Source organism: Triticum aestivum, chromosome 7A (genome assembly GCF_018294505.1).
Source record: "Triticum aestivum cultivar Chinese Spring chromosome 7A, IWGSC CS RefSeq v2.1, whole genome shotgun sequence".
In the NCBI taxonomy this organism is placed as follows: domain Eukaryota; kingdom Viridiplantae; phylum Streptophyta; class Magnoliopsida; order Poales; family Poaceae; genus Triticum; species Triticum aestivum.
In genome coordinates, this window is record NC_057812.1 from 222,849,782 (window position 1) to 222,867,244 (window position 17,463).

The following is a 17,463-nucleotide window of genomic DNA, read 5'->3' on the forward strand; positions in this document are numbered from 1 at the left end:
ATGTCAAAGGTGAACTTAAACTTATTAGTAAACATGATTCTATGGTTACCACTCGAGTAGAACAGGTACTTAAAGCTCAAAATGATTTTCTCAATGAATTGAATAGTAAGGATAATGATAATGTTGTTAGAGTTATGACTAGAGGTGGTAAAATGACTCAGGAACCTTTGTATCCTGAAGGCCATCCTAAGAGAATTGAGCAAGATTCTCAGAGAAATAATATAGATGCACCTAGTCCTTCTAAAAGGAAGAAAAAGAAAAATGATAGGACTTTGCATTCTTCTAGTGAACCTATTACTGAAACACCTGAGAATCCAAATGATATTTCTATCTCTGATGCTGAAACACAATCTGGTAATGAACCTGAAACTAGTAATAATGTTAATGATAATGTTCATAATGATGCTCAACCTAGTAGTGATAATGACATAGAAATTGAACCCGCTGTTGATCTTGATAACCCATAATCAAAGAATCAACGTTATGATAAAAAGACTTTGTTGCTAGGAAACATGGTAAAGAAAGAGAACCATGGGTTCAGAAACCCATGCCTTTTTCTCCCAAACCATCCAAGAAAAAGGATGATGAGGATTTTGAGCGCTTTGCTGAAATCATTAGACCTATCTTTTTGCGTATGTAATTAACTGATATGCTCAAAACCAATCCTTATGCTAAGTACATGAAAGATATAATTACAAATAAAAGAAAGATACCGAAAGCTGAAATTTCCACCATGCTTGCTAATTATACCTTTAAGGGTGGAATACCAAAGAAACTTGGAGATCCAGGAGTACCAACTATACCATGCTCCATTAAAAGAAACTATGTTAAAACTGCTTTATGTGATCTTGGAGCCGGTGTTAGTGTTATCCCTCTGTCTTTATATCGTAGACTTGATTTAAATAAGTTGACACCTACTGAAATATCTTTGCAAATGGCTGATAAATCAACTGCTATACCTGTCGGTATTTGTGAGGATGTGCCTGCTGTAGTTGCAAACGTTACTATTTCAACGAACTTTGTTATTCTTGATATTCCCGAGGACGATAGTATGTCTATTATTCTTGGAAGACCCTTTTTGAATACTGCAGGGGCTGTTATTGATTGCACTGAAGGAAATGTCACTTTTCTTGTTAATGGTAAAGAGCATACGGTACACTTTCCGAGGAAACAACCTCAAGTTCATAATATCAACTCTATTGGAAAAAGTCCATCGATTATATTTGGAGGTTTTGAATTTCCTCTACCTACTGTCAAGAAGAAATATGATATTCTTATTATTGGGGATATGCATATCCCCGTTGAGGTAACATAGTGTTATTCGAAATTTCTCCGGTTCCATGTTATTCGAAATGAGTTCGTTAACAAGACTTGATCAACCTTGTTAGTGGATTCCTTTTGATGATCATGAGATGGATGAAACTAGAAGGCACAACCTGTTGTACCCTCCTTTTGCTTTCTGATATTTATATTAAATAAAATAAGAATAGTATTTTTCTGTCTGTTATCTGATTATCCGTGCAATATAAAAAAATACCCCGAAAATAAAAGTTCTCCAAATGCCGTGAAATTTAAATATGATTTTTTCTGGAATATTTGAGAATAGTTGGCACTGAGAACACAGCAGGGGGGTCAACCACCTGCCCACGAGGGTGGAGGGCGCGCCCTACCCCCTGGACGCGCCCCCCTGCCTCGTGGGCCAATGATGGCCCTCCTCCACTTATTCCTGCACCCACACACTTCTTCTTCCTCCCACAAACACGAATATCCAGCTCAAGCACGAGTTCTAGCTCATCTTGCTGCCATTTTCGATCTCCTTGCTCAAAGCACCTCTCACAAAACTGCTTGGGGAGATTGTTCCTTGGTATGTGACTCCTCCATTGGTCCAATTAGTTTTTGTTCTAGTGCTTTATTCATTGCAAATTTTTGCTGCTTAGGTGACCCTATTCTTGAGCTTGCATGTCAAATTTATATGGTCAAAAGTAGTTTTGATGCATAATATAGTCCCTAGGCACTTGTAGGAGTAGTTGCTATCAATATTATTGAGTTTGGTTTACTTTTATTTTGAAGTTACTAAAAAAATTCAGAATTTTTCAGAGAAAGAAAAATGCTTAGGAAAATGTTCCAAGGTGGTTCCTCAAGGAAGCAAGGACCCAGGCTTGCAATGCGTGATGCTGACGAAGAGCCACCAAGAGACGCTCCAGTGCGTCTTTGTGAGTGGCCTTCTGAAAACTTTATGGATCGAGTAGTAATTAAGGAAGAATTCAACGCATATTTGCGTAATGCTGATCTTGTGAGCTTCGAGGAAGAGAAGTGTAGCCAGTATCACAATCTCACTAGTACCTTTTTGAGGAGGTTTGAATTTTCATCTTCACGTAATTCTCCAACTGTCATGTTTGATCTTTATGAAAATTCTTACACTATGGACTTAGAGGATTTTACCACTGCTTTCAAACTTCCACAATGGGGTAGTATAAGGGATCCTCGCAAATCTGAATTTAGGGATTTTCTTGCTAGCATAACTGTGGGAGAATCTAGAGATATAACACAAGCTACCATAGGGAGCATTCACTTTCCTGCTATACATTATTTTGCTCTCTTCATAGGTAGATGCATTAATGGTAAAGACGAGGCATGTCATATGTGTGTCCCTGACCTCAGTATTCTTAGGAGTGCTATGTTAGGAGATAAATCTTATAATTTGGGAGCCATTGTTGCACGTAGGTTGCATCTTAGTAGATTTAATGGAGATTTCCTTGGAGGAATTTATGCAACCCACATAGCTAATTTTCTTGGTGTAGCCATACGCGAAGATGATATTGAATTACCACCTGCTTACCTAGACTTTAATGCTATGGTTCACCACCAGTTTTTCGAGAGGAATGAATCACCTCTGCAGTATCAACTAATCTTTGATGGATGTCGTGATGTCCATATTACTCTCCCTGCTCCTACCTTCTTTGATCATCAGGCAAAAGGAAGATATGTTATTACCAAAGAGGAGGCAGATGAGTACGAGAGGAGAGCGGAGGTCGCTCGTCGCCACGCTACAGCTCAGGAGGCGATAGCCGCTGCATCTCAGTACGACCCCAACTTTTACTATGGATATCCGCCAGGCCAGCCGTGGCCATAGACTCACTTAGGCCAAAAGCCTAAGCTTGGGGGAGTATGCATTTCCCACCGACATTACATTCATGTTCACACACTCATTGCTAGATATCGGTGCTCATACTTTTTCATTGTATCATCCATGCTAGTTTAATTTCCTTTTTATGCTCTCTTCTTGTGTGTTCGATAAACCTTAAGAAAAACCAAAAAAATTAGTTGTAGCTTTTAATTAGTTTACTTTCCAATGCTTGCAGTAGTAGTTAAAAAGAAAACCCAAAAAGATTTCCTGTTCTTCTTTTACTTGTTGGGAGCTCTCCCGTGTAAATAGTTTTATTTCTTTTCTTTTCTTTGGGGGTCGATAGGAGAAGACCATAATTAAATTGTTGAAATGGCTCTTATATGCATTATTGTTAATCTGACAAAAGAGCCCATATTTCCTTGTCTTCTCCTGTTTATTGAATGCTTGCAGATTCCAGCTTAGTCCAATGCACGTGCACTATTATTATTATTCGCATCATTCCGTCGTGCAAGTGAAAGGCAATTATGATGATATATGATGGACTGACTAAGATGAGAAAAGCTGGTATGAACTCGACCTCTTTTGTTTTTGTAAATATGATTAGTTCATCGTTCCTGACTCAGCCTATTATGAATAAACATGTTTGCAATGACAACTAGAGACCATAGTTTCTTGTGCCATGCTTGATTAGCTATGAGTTACAATGGTTTACCTTGCGTGCCAACATGCTATTAAAATGGTTATGATGTGGTATGATAGGGTGGTATCCTCCTCTGAATGATTAAAGTGACTTGACTTGGCGCATGTTCACACATGTAGTTGAAACAAGATCAACATAGCCTTCACGATATTTATGTTCATGGTGGATTATATCCTACTCATGCTTGCATTCGGTGTTGATTAATTTTAATGCATGTTCATGACTGTTGTCGCTCTCTAGCTGGTCGCTTCCCAGTCTTTTGCTAGCATTCAACTGTACTAAGCGGGAATACTGCTTGTGCATCCAATCCCTTAAACCCCAAAGTTATTCCATATGAGTCCACCATACCTACCTATATACGTTATCTACCTGCCGTTCCAAGTAAATTTGTATGTGCCAAACTCTAAACCTTCAAATAAATATCATGTTTTGTATGCTCGAATAGCTCATGTATCAACTAGGGTTGTCCGTACCTTCCATGTTAGGCGGGTTATTCTCAAGAGGAGTGGACTCCGCTCCTCACTCACGAGATAAATGGCTAGTCATCGGGATGCCCAGTCCCATGCTTTATGCAAACTAAATCAAAATAATTGCAAACAAAACTCCCCCTGGGACTCTTGTTAGTTGGAGGCACTCGTTGTTTCGAGCAAGCCATGGATTGATGCTTGTTGGTGGAAGGGGGAGTATAAACTTTACCATTCTGTTTGGGAACTGCCTATAATGTGTGTAGCATGGAAGATACCGCCATCTCTTGGTTGTTATGTTGACAATGAAAGTATACCACTCAAAATATTATTCATCTCTATTTCAAAACTAAGCTCTAGCACCTCTACAAATCCCTGCTTCCCTCTGCGAAGGGCCTATCTATTTACTTTTATGATGAGTCATCATCCTCTTATTAAAAAGCACCAGTTGGAGAGCACCGCTGACATTTGCATTCATTACTGTTAATTTACATGGAGTATGACTTGACTGGATCTCTTTTACCATGAATTACAATGTCTAGTCAGTCCTTGGTCTTTAAAGGTGCTCTGCATTTATGTTTTGCGGTCTTAGAAAGGGCTAGCGAGATACCACCTTGTTATATTATATTATGATTGTTTTGAGAAAGTGTTGTCATCCGAGATTTATTATTATTGCTCGCTAGTTGATTATGCTATTGATATGAGTAGACTTGAGACCTAAGCGTTATTGCGAATGTGGTTAGTTATAATCTTTGCTGAAAACTTGAATGGCTTTACATATTTACAACAACAAGAGCAAACAGAGTTCGTAAAAGTTTTTCTTTATCAGTTTCAGTTTGTCAACTGAATTGCTTGAGGACAAGCAAAGGTTTAAGCTTGGGGGAGTTGATACATCTCCGTCGTATCTACTTTTCCAAACACTTTTGCCCTTGTTTTGGACTCTAACTTGCATGATTTAAATGGAACTAACCCGGACTGACGCTGTTTTTAGCAGAATTACCATGGTGTTATTTATGTGCAGAAACAAACGTTCTCGGAATGACCTGAAACTTCACAAAGCAACTTTTTGGAAAATATAAAAAATACCTACAAAAGATGAAGGCCAGGGGCCCACCATCTGTCCACAAGGGTGGGGGTGCGCCTGCCCCCCTAGGGCGAGCCCCCTACCTCGTGGGCCCCTGGTGCCTCTCCGACTCCAACTCCAACTCTATATATTGTGTTTCGGGGAGAGAAAAATCAGAGAGAAGAATTCATCGCGTTTTACGATACGGAGCCGCCGCCAAGCCCTAAAACCTCTCGGGAGGGCTGATCTGGAGTCCGTTCGGGGCTCCAGAGAGGGGAATCCGTCGCCATCGTCATCATCAACCATCCTCCATCACCAATTTCATGATGCTCACCGCCGTGCGTGAGTAATTCCATCGTAGGCTTGCTGGACGGTGATGGGTTGGATGGGATCTATCATGTAATCGATTTAGTTTTGTTAGGGATTGATCCCTAGTATCCACTATGTTCTGAGATTGATGTTGCTATGACTTTGCTATGCTTAATGCTTGTCACTAGGGCCCGAGTGCCATGATTTCAGATCTGAACCTATTATGTTTTCATCAATATATGAGTGTTCTTGATCCTATCTTGCAAGTCTATAGTCACCTATTATGTGTTATGATCCGTTAACCCCGAAGTGACAATAATCGGGATACTTACCGGTGATGACTATAGTTTGAGGAGTTCATGTATTCACTATGTGTTAATGCTTTGTTCCGGTACTCTATAAAAGGAGGCCTTAATATCCCTTAGTTTCCGTAAGGACCCCGCTGCCACGGGAGGGTAGGACAAAAGATGTCATGCAAGTTTTTTTCCATAAGTATTCGGAATACATGCCTACATTACATTGATGAACTGGAGCTAGTTCTTTGTCACCCTAGGTTATGACTGTTACATGATGAACCACACCCGGCATAATTCTCCATCACCGATCCATTGCCTACGAGCTTTCCATATATTGTTCTTCGCTTATTTACTTTTCCGTTGCTATTGCTATCATCACTACAAAATACCAAAAACATTACTTTTACTATTGTTACCTTTTGCTACCGTTATCACCACTATCATATTACCTTGCTACTAAACACTTTGCTGCAGATATTAAGTTTCCAGGTGTGGTTGAATTGACAACTCAGCTGCTAATACTTGAGAATATTCTTTGGCTCCCCTTGTGTCGAATCAATAAATTTGGGTTGAATACTCTACCCTCAAAAACTATTGCGATCCCCTATACTTGTGGGTTATCACATACATTGTTGGTCCTCCCATGCCTTAGGTGTATCATTTGTCTTCCCATACACGCCCAAGAAGCCAAGCAGGGTCACGCAAAGATTCTTCGTCACGTGCATCACGTCGATTGCGGAGCGGACCTCTAGGTCTTTCCAATAGGGCGGGTCCCAAAATATAGATTTCTTCTTCCACATGGGTGCGCGTTCGTAGACGTCATTCGGAACAGGTTGTCCGCCAGGACCCTTTCCAAAGACTAGCTTCAAATCCTTGACCATATCATGTACATCAGCACCAGTATGGTGGCGAGGCTTCGTCCGGTGATCCGCCCCACCTTTGAAATGCTTTCCTTTCTTTCTTATGGTATGCCTGCTCGGAAGAAATTGACGATGCCCCAGGTACACATTCTTCCTACAATTGTCCAAATATATACTGTCGGTATCATCCAAACAGTGCGTGCATGTGCGATATCCCTTGTTTGTCTGTCCTAAAAGGTTACTGAGAGCAGGCCAATCATTGATGGTCACGAACAACAACGCCTTTAGGTCAAATTCTTCCCCCATGTGCTCATCCCATGCACATACACTTGTTCCATTCCACAGCTATAAGAGTTCTTCAACTAATGGCCTTATGTACACATCAATGTCGTTGCCGGGTTGCTTAGGGCCTTGGATGAGCAGTGGCATCATAATGAACTTCCGCTTCATGCACAACCAAGGAGGAAGGTTATACAAACATAGACTCACAGACCAGGTGCTATGGTTGCTGCTCTGCTCCCCAAAAGGATTAATGCCATCTGTGCTTAGACCAAACCATACGTTCCTTGTGTCACCTGCAAACTCCTTCCTCTACTTTCTCTCGATTTTTCTCCACTGCGACCCATCAACGGGTACTCTCAACTTTCCATCTTTCTTACGGTCTTCTCTGTGCCATCGCATCGCCTTGGCATGCTCTTTGTTTTGGAACAAACGTTTCAACCGTGGTATTATAGGAGCATACCACATCACCTTGGCAGGAATCTTCTTCCTGGGGTGCTCGCCCTCGACATCACCAGGGTCATCGCGGCTGATCTTATAGCGCAATGCACCGCATACCAGACAAGCGTTCAAATCCTCGTACTGATCACCACGGTAGAGGATGCAGTCATTAGGGTATGCATGTATCTTCTGCACCTCTAACCCTAGAGGGCAGACAACCTTCTTTGTTTCGTACATACTCTCCGACAATTCGTTTTCCTTTGGAGGCATATTCTTTATCATTACCAGCAACTTTCCAAATCCCTTGTCAGATACACCATTCTCTGCCTTCCATTGCAGCAATTCCAGTGTGGTTCCCAACTTTTTCTTGTCAGCTTCGCAATTCGGTGTACAACAATTTCTTGTGATCCTCTAACATGCGCTGCAACTTCTTCCTCTCCAAATCACTTGTGCAGTTTCTCTTTGCATCGGCAATGGCCCGACCTAGATCATCAGCGGGCTTATCTGATGCCTCTTCTTCAGCTTCTTCCCGCATTGCCGGCTCAGCTTCTTCCCCCGTTGTTGTATCATCGTATTTAGGGAACCCATGGCCAAGATAGCTGTCGTCGTCCTCTTCTTCTTCATTGCCTTCCATCATAACCCCTCTTTCTTTGTGCTTGGTCCAAACATTATATTGGGGCATGAAACCGGACTCAACCAGGTGGACGTGAATGGTTCTTAACATAGAGTAATTGTGATCATTCTTACAGCCAGCACATGGACAAGGCATAAAACCATCTGCCCGCTTGTTTGCCTCAGCCGCAAGCAGAAAAGTATGCACGCCATTAATGAACTCGGGAGAGCATCGGTCATCGTACATCCATTGTCGGCTCATCTTCATTACACAACATCGAAAAGAACAAATTAATACAAGTTCATACATAAAGTTCATACAACACTTAAATGCAACAAACAAATAACTCTCTAGCTAAAGAATTTAAATGCAACAACAAATGCAATCAAGATCGCAACTAAGGTAACAATTGATCCAACAACATAATGATGCCAAGCCTCACTTTGAATGGCATATTTTCTAATCTTTCTAATCTTCAAGCTCATTTTCTCCATCTTGATCTTGTGATCGTCGACGACATCGGCAACATGCAACTCCAATTCCATCTTCTCCCCCTCAATTCTTTTCAATTTTTCTTTCAAATCCTCGTTTTCTCTTTCAACTAAATTTAACCTCTTGACAATAGGGTCAGTTGTAATTTCCGGTTCACATACCTCCTACATACAAATATCTATGTCAACTTGATGGGCATAATTTGTCATAAACATGAAATGCAACAAATAGTTTTAAAAGAGAATATACCACATCCGAATCATAACAAGGACGAGGGCCGATGGGGACTGACATCAAAACCATGGCACTATGTATAACAAACAACGTACGGGTAGGATAATTATACGAGTAACTATATATCCAAATCACACAAACATCAATTTTTCATATAAAACATTCATGAACAAGAGGCTCACCGCAAGGTGGTGCCGGCGACGGGACGGTGTGGGCGATCGACGGTGGTTACGATGGAGATTTAGAAGGCACTATGTAAACCACACCTACATATGCAAACTAAGTGTTATTTTTTACCTCAAATTTCATATAAATCAAATACTAGCACATATAATTCCTCCCAATTTACTAAACTCACAAATAAATCACTATATAAAGCATTGCAAGAGCTAATCTAGCAATGAGAGATGAAAGGACAAAGTTGCTAACCTTTGTGATCATTTGAATGGATGGGGGCCTTCAAATCTTGACAAATTTTGGGGAAAATGTGTGATGAGCTCGAGAGGAAGAGGGGAAGAACAGAGAGGAGAGGGGAAAGGGGAAGAACAGAGCGAGCTCGGGTGTATGAAGGGTTTATGTAGGATGGCCTTTAGTACCGGTTCGAGATACAAACCGGTACTAAAGGTGCTGGAGGGGCCCCAAACTGACAACATCCTACCACCACTCACTTTAGTACCGGTTCGTGGCATGAACCGGTGCTAAAGGATCGCCATGAACCGGTACTAATGAGAGTGGCCAGCTAGCCGTTGGAACCGACACTAATGCACACATTAGTGTCGGCTCAAAATCAAACCGGCACTAATGTGCTTCACATTTGACCCATTTTCTACTAGTGGTGTTGAACCTAAATAAAAGTTATTCGGTGTTTGCGTTAAGCATGAATATGATTTGATCATGTTTATTACAATACGGTTATTCATTTAAAGTCAGAGAATAATTGTTGTTCTGTTTACATGAATTAAACCTTCAATGATCTTACATCCAAGGTGAATGGTTTATTGAATCTCGATCGTAGTGATACACATATTCATAATATTGAAGTCAAAAGATGCAATGTTAATAATGATAGTGCAACTTATTTGTGGCACTGCCATTTAGGTCATATTGGTGTAAAGTGCATGAAGAAAATCCATGCTGATGGGTTTTTGGAATCACTTGATTATGAATCAGTTGATGCTTGCGAACCATGCCTTATGGGCAAGATGACCAAGACTCCGTTCTCCGGAACAATGGAGCGAGCAACAGACTTTTTGGAAATAATACATACTAATGTATGCAGACCGATTAGTGTTGAGGCTCGCGGCGGCTAAATTTTGTGTTTTGACCCTTTTCTGAAACCTATTCGAGATTTGACCCTAGTTTGAAATTTTTTCGAGATCTCACCCTTTTGCTACCGCCAGGGACCATGGCGGTAGGGTATAACAGCCTACCGCCAAGGTCCCTGGCGGTAGGGTTGCATTCCCTACCACCAAAAACCTCCTAAGTATTGAACACAGTGCGTGCTCGTGCCTACCACCAAGCACCTTGGCGGTAGGGGTGTGCAGGCTACCGCCAGCCCGGTTGGCGGTAGCGATGTTTCCTACCGCCAAAGTCCCTGGCGGTAGGCTGTTAGACCCTACCGCCATGGACTCTGGCGGTAGCAAAAGGGTCAGATCTCAAATTTTTTTCAAGCTAGGGTCAAATCTCGAATAGGTTTCAGAAAAGGGTCAAAACACGAAAATTTGCCACTCGTGGCAGGTATCGTTATTTTCTAACCTTCACAGATGATTTGAGTAAGATATGGGTATATCTTCTTGATGAAACATAAATCTGAAACATTTGAAAAGTTCAAAGAATTTCAGACTGAACTGGAAAATCATCGTAACAAGAAAATAAAGTTTCTACGATCTGATCATGGAGGAGAATATTTGAGTTACGAGTTTGGTCTTCATTTGAAACATTGCGGAATAGTTTCGCAACTCACGCCACCTGAAACACCACAGCGTAATGGTGTGTCCGAACATCGTAACCGTACTTTATTAGATATGGTGCAATCTATGATGTCTCTTACCGATTTACCACTATCGTTTTGGGGTTATGCATTAGAGATAGCTGCATTCATGTTAAATTGGGCACCATCTAAATCCGTTGAGTCGACGCCTTATGAACTACGGTTTGGCAAGAAACCAAAGTTGTCGTTTCTTAAAGTTTGGGGCTGTGATGCTTATGTGAAAAGCTTCAACCTGATAAGCTCGAACCCAAACCGGAGAAAATGTGTCTTCATAGGATACCCAAAGGAGACTGTTGGGTACACCTTCTATCACAGATCCGAAGGCAATACATTTGTTGCTAAGAATGGATCCTTTCTAGAGAGGGAGTTTCTCTCGAAAGAAGTGAGTGGGAGGAAAGTAGAACTTGATGAGGTAACTCTACCAGCTCCCTTATTGGAAAGTAGTCCATCACAAAAACGTTTCCTGTGACACCTACACAAATTAGTGAGGAAGCCAATGATGATGATCATGAAACTTCAGATCAAGTTACTACTGAACCTCGTAGGTCAACCAGAGTGAGATCCGCACCAGAGTGGTACGGTAATCCTGTTTTGGATGTCATGTTACTTGACCATGACAAACCTACGAACTATGAGGAAGCGATGAAGAGCCCAGATTCCGCGAAATGGCTTGAGGCCATGAAATCTGAGATGGGATCCATGTATGAGAACAAAGTATGGACTTTGGTTGACTTGCCCGATGGTCGGTGAGTCATTAAGAATAAATGGATCTTCAAGAGGAAGACGGACACTGATAGTAGTGTTACTATCTACAAAGCTCGAATTGTCGCAAAATGTTTTCGACAAGTTCAAGGTGTTGACTACGATGAGATTTTCTCACTCATATCGATGCTTAAAAGTCTGTCCAAATCATGTTAGCAGTTGCCGCATTTTATGAAATCTGGCAAATGGATGTCAAAACTGTATTCCTTCATGGATTTCTTAAAGAAGAGTTGTATATGATGCAACCAGAAGGTTTTGTTGATCCTAAAGGTTCTAACAAAGTGAGCAAGCTCCAGCGATCCATCTATGGACTGGTGCAAGCATCTCAGAGTTGGAATATATGCTTTGATAAAGTGATCAAAGCATATGGTTTTATACATACTTGTGGTGAAGCTTGTGTTTACAAGAAAGTGAGTGGGAGCACTACAGCATTTCTAATAAGTATATGTGAATGACATATTGTTGATCGGAAATAATGTAGAATTTTCTGGAAAGCATAAAGGAGTGTTTGAAAAGAGTTTTTCAAAGAAATATCTCGATGAAGCTGCTTACACATTGAGCATCAAGATCTATAGAGATAGATCAAGACGCTTGATAAGTTTTTTCAATGAGTACATACCTTGGCAAGATTTTGAAGTAGTTCAAAATGGAACAGTCCAAGAAGGAGTTCTTGCCTGTGTTGCAATGTGTGAAGTTGAGTAAAGACTCAAAACCTGACCACAACAGAAAATAGAAAGAGAATGAAAAGTCTTTCCCTATGCCTCAGTCATAGGTTCTATAAAGTATGCTATGTTGTTTACCAGTCCTATTGTATACCTTAGCATTATTCTGGCAAGGGAGTACAATAGTGATCTAGGAGTAGATCACTGGACAGCGGTCAAAATTATCCTTAGAGGACTAAGGAAATATTTCTCGGTTATGGAGGTGATAAAAGAGTTCGTCGTAAAGAGTTACGTTGATGCAAGCTTTTTACATCGATCTAGATGACTCTAAGTCTCGATCTAGATACATATTGAAAGTGGGAGCAATTAGCTAGAGTAGCTCCGTGCAGAGCATTGTAGACATAGAAATTTGCAAAATACATATGGATCTGAATGTTGCAGACCCGTAGGCTAAACTTCTCTCACATGCAAAACATGATCACTCTTTGGGTGTTAATCACATAGCGATAACTAGATTATTGACTCTAGTAAACCCTTTGGGTATTAGTCACATGGATATGTGAACTAATCACATAAAGATGTGAACTAGATTATTGACTCTAGTAAACCTTTTGGGTATTAGTCACATCGAGATGTGAACTAATCACATAAAGATGTGAATTAGAATCATTACTGTGTAATCTAGATTATTGACTCTAGTGCAAGTGGGAGACTGAAGGAAATATGCCCTAGAGGCAATAATAAAGTTATTATTTATTTCCTTATTTCATGATAAATGTTTATTATTCATGCTAGAATTGTATTAACTGGAAACATAATACATGTGTGAATACACAGACAAACATAGTGTCACTAGTATGCCTCTACTTGACTAGCTCATTGATCAAAGATGATTAAGTTTCCTAGCCATAGACATGAGTTGTTATTTGATCAACGGGATCACATCATTAGGAGAATGATCTGATTGACTTGACCCATTTCGTTAGCTTAGCACTTGATCGTTTAAGTTTACTGCTATTGCTTTCTTCATGACTTATACACGTTCCTATGACTACGAGATTATGCAACTCCCGAATACCGGAGGAACACTTTGTGTGCTACCAAACATCACAACGTAACTGGGTGATTATAAAGGTGCTCTACAGGTGTCTCCGATGGTGTTCGTGGAGTTGGCATAGATCAAGAATAGGATTTGTCACTCGATTGTCGGAGAGGTACCTCTGGGCCCTCTCGGTAATGCACATCACTATAAGCCTTGCAAGCAATGTGGCTAATGAGTTAGTTGCGGGATGTTGCATTACAGAACGAGTAAAGAGACTTGCTGGTAACCGGATTGAACTAGGTATTGAGATACCAACGATCAAATCTCGGGCAAGTAGCATACCGATGACAAAGGGAACAACATCTATTGTTATGCGATTTGACCGATAAAGATCAAAAGGAACCAATATGAGCATCCAGGTTCCGCTATTGGTATTGACCGGAGACGTGTCTCAGTCATGTCTACATAGTTCTCGAACCCGTAGGGTCCGCACGCTTAAAGTTCTGTGATGATCGGTATTATGAGTTTTTGTGTTTTGATGTACCGAAGGTAGTTCGGAGTCCCGGATATGATCACAGACATGACGAGGAGTCTTTAAATGGTTGAGACGTAAAGATTGATATATTGGATGACTATGTTCGGATACCGGAAAGGTTTCGGGAGGTTTCGGACATATACCGGAGTACCGGGGGGTTACGGGAACCCCCCGGGGAGCATATTGGGCCTAATGGGCCTTAGTGGGAGAGAGGAGGGGCGGCCAAGGGCAGCCGCACGCCCCCTCCCCCTCTAGTCCGAATTGGACAAGGAGGGGGCGGCTCCCCCCTTTCCTTCTCTCTTCTCTCCCTTCCTTCTCCTCTCCTACTCCAACTAGGAAAAGAGGGAGTCCTACTCCCGGTGGGAGTAGGACTCCCCCCTTGGCATGCCCTCCTCCTTGGCCGGCCGCCTTCCCCCTAGCTCCTTTATATACGGGGGCAGGGGCACCCCATACACACAACAATTGATCTATTGATCTCTTAGCCGTGTGCGGTGCCCCCCTCCACCATAATCCACCTTGGTTATATCATAGCGGTGCTTAGGCGAAGCCCTGCATCGGTAGCTTCATCAACATCGTCACCATGCCGTCGTGCTGACGAAAATCTTCCCCGAGCTCTACTGGATCGTGAGGTCGCGGGACGTCACTGAGCTGAACGTGTGCTGAACGCGGAGGTGTCGTACGTTCGGTACTGAGGATCGGTCGATCATGAAGACGTACAACTACATCAACCGCATTGTCATAACGCTTCCGCTTAACGGTCTACGAGGGTACGTGGACGACACTCTTCCCTCTCGTTGCTATGCATCACCACGATCTTGCGTGTGCGTAGGAAAATTTTGAAATTACTACGTTCCCCAACACCAACAATGTCTACAAGATGGTTGTTTAGTAGACATCAAGCTCTTTTCTGGCGCCGTTACCGGGGAGGTTAGTGCTTGAAGGTATATCTTCAGATCTTGCAATCGAATCTTTTTGTTTCTTGTTTTATCACTAGTTTAGTTTATGAAAGAAAACTACAAAAAATGGAATTGAGGGTGCCTCATATGCTTCATCTTTTTAATATCTTTCATGAAAATAAGGATTCCGATAATTGTGCCAAAGTGTTAGAAGAAGAATGCATTAAAATGTTTGGCACTAAATATTTGGATGATGAGCATGATTTCAATGTTGTTAGTATGAATTCTTTGGATATCCATGATGCAAATGATATGCAAAGCCACAAGCTTGGGGATGCTATGTTTTATGAAGATGATATTTTTAACCCCCCAAGTTTTGATGTGCAAATTTATTATGATGAAAGCATGGCTCCTATCTATGATATTTATTGTGATGACATGTATGCTATAAAGAATAATGATATCCATTAAACTTGTCATCTTGATTTCAATTTTCAATCCCATGATAGTTATTTTGTTGAATTTGCTCCCACTATTCCGAATGAGAAGAATTTTGCTTATGTGGAGAGTAACAAAAATTCTATGCTTGTGGCTCATGAAAAGAATGATTTATGTGATAGTTATATTATTGAATTCATTCATGATGCTACTGAAAATTATTATGATGGAGGAATATATGCTTGTAGGAATTGCAATAATATCAAGTGTCCTCTCTACATGTTGAAAATCTTGAAGTTATCCTTGTTTTACCTTCCTATGCAAGTTGATTCTTGTTCCCACAAGTTGTTTCCTCACAAAATCCCTATGCATAGGAAGTGGGTTAGTCTTAAATGTGCTAGTTATATTCTTCATGATGCTCTCTTTCTATTTCAATTCTTATCTTTTATGTGCGCATCATTGAAATCATCATGCCTAGCTAAAAAGGCATTAAAGAAAAGCGCTTGTTGGGAGGCAACCCAATTTTGTTCTTTGCTTTTTGCTCCTGTTTAGTAATAAATAATTCATCTAGCCTCTGTTTAGATGTGGTTTTATGTTTTAATTAGTGTTTGTGCCAAGTAGAACCTTTGGGAAGACTTGGGTGAAGTCTTTGCGATCTTGCTGTAAAAAAACAGAAACTTTTGCGCTCACGAGATTAGCTGCCATTTTTTACTGGAGAGTGCGGTTAGGTTGATTCTTTTTGCAAATGATTAATAGAAAAATTACTCAGGTCCAAAAATTTATTTCAGAATTTTTGGAGTGACAGAAGTATTCTAATGATACAGATTACTACAGACTGTCCTGTTTTTGACAGATTCTGTTTTCATTGTGTTGTTTGCTTATTTTGATGAATCTATGAGTAGTATCGGAGGGTATGAACCATAAAAAAGTTGGAATACAGTAGATATTACACCAATATTAATTTATAATGAGTTCTCAACAGTACCAAAAGTGGTGATTTATTTTCTTATACTAACGGAGCTTGCGAGTTTTCTGTTGAGTTATGTGTTGTGAAGTTTTCAAGTTTTGGGTAAAGATTCGATGCACTATGGAACAAGGAGTGGCAAGACCCTAAGCTTGGGGATGCCTGATACGTCTCCATCGTATCTATAATTTTTTATTGTTCCATGCCAATATTCTACAACTTTCATATACTTTTGGCAACTTTTTATATTATTTTTGGGACTAACATATTGATCCAGTGCCCAGTGCCAGTTCCTGTCTGTTGCATGTTTTATGTTCCGTAGAATATCCATATCAAACGGAATCCACACGGGATAAAAACGGATGGAGCTTATTTTTGGAATATTTGGAAAATCTGGGAGAAAGATCAACGCGAAACGGTGTCTGAGGTGGGCACGAGGTAGGGGGCACGCCCCTGACCCTTGTGGTCCACCCGTAAGGCAGTTGATGCCCTTCTTTGGCCGCAAGAAAGCTATTTTTTGGTAAAAAATCACGGCTAAGGTTTCGGTCCAATCGGAGTTACGGATCTCCATATATATACGAAACGGTGAAAGGGCAGCAGAACAAAACGCAGAAACAGAGAGAGAGACAGAGAGCAGATCCAATCTTGGAGGGGCTCTCGCCCCTCCCATGCCATGGAGGCCAAGGACCAGAGGGGAAACCCTTCTCCCATCTAGGGAGGAGGTCAAGGAATAAGAATATGAAGGGGCACCCTCTCCCCTTCTCTTCCGGTGGCGCCGGAACGCTGTCGTGGCCATCATCATCATCACTGCGATCTACTCCAACACCTCCGCCATCTTCACCAACATCTCCATCACCTTCCCCCTCTATCTACAGCGGTCCACTCTCCCGCAACCCGCTGTACCCTCTACTTGAACATGGTGCTCTATGCTTCATATTATTATCCAATGATGTGTTTCCATCCTATGATGTCTGAGTAGATTTTCGTTGTCCTATCGGTGGTTGATGAATTGCTATGATTGATTTAATTTGCTTGTGGTTATGTTGCTGTCCTTTGGTGCCCATCATATGAGCGGACGCATGGATCACACCATAGGGTTAGTTGTATGTTGATAGGACTATGTATTGGAGGGCAAGAGTGACAGAAGCTTCAACCTAGCATAGAAATTGATGCATACGGGAATGAAGGGGGGCCAATATATCTTAATGTTATGGTTGGGTTTTACCTTAGTGAATGTTAGTAGTTGCGGATGCTTGCTAATAGTTCCAATCATAAGTGCATAGAATTCCAAGTCAG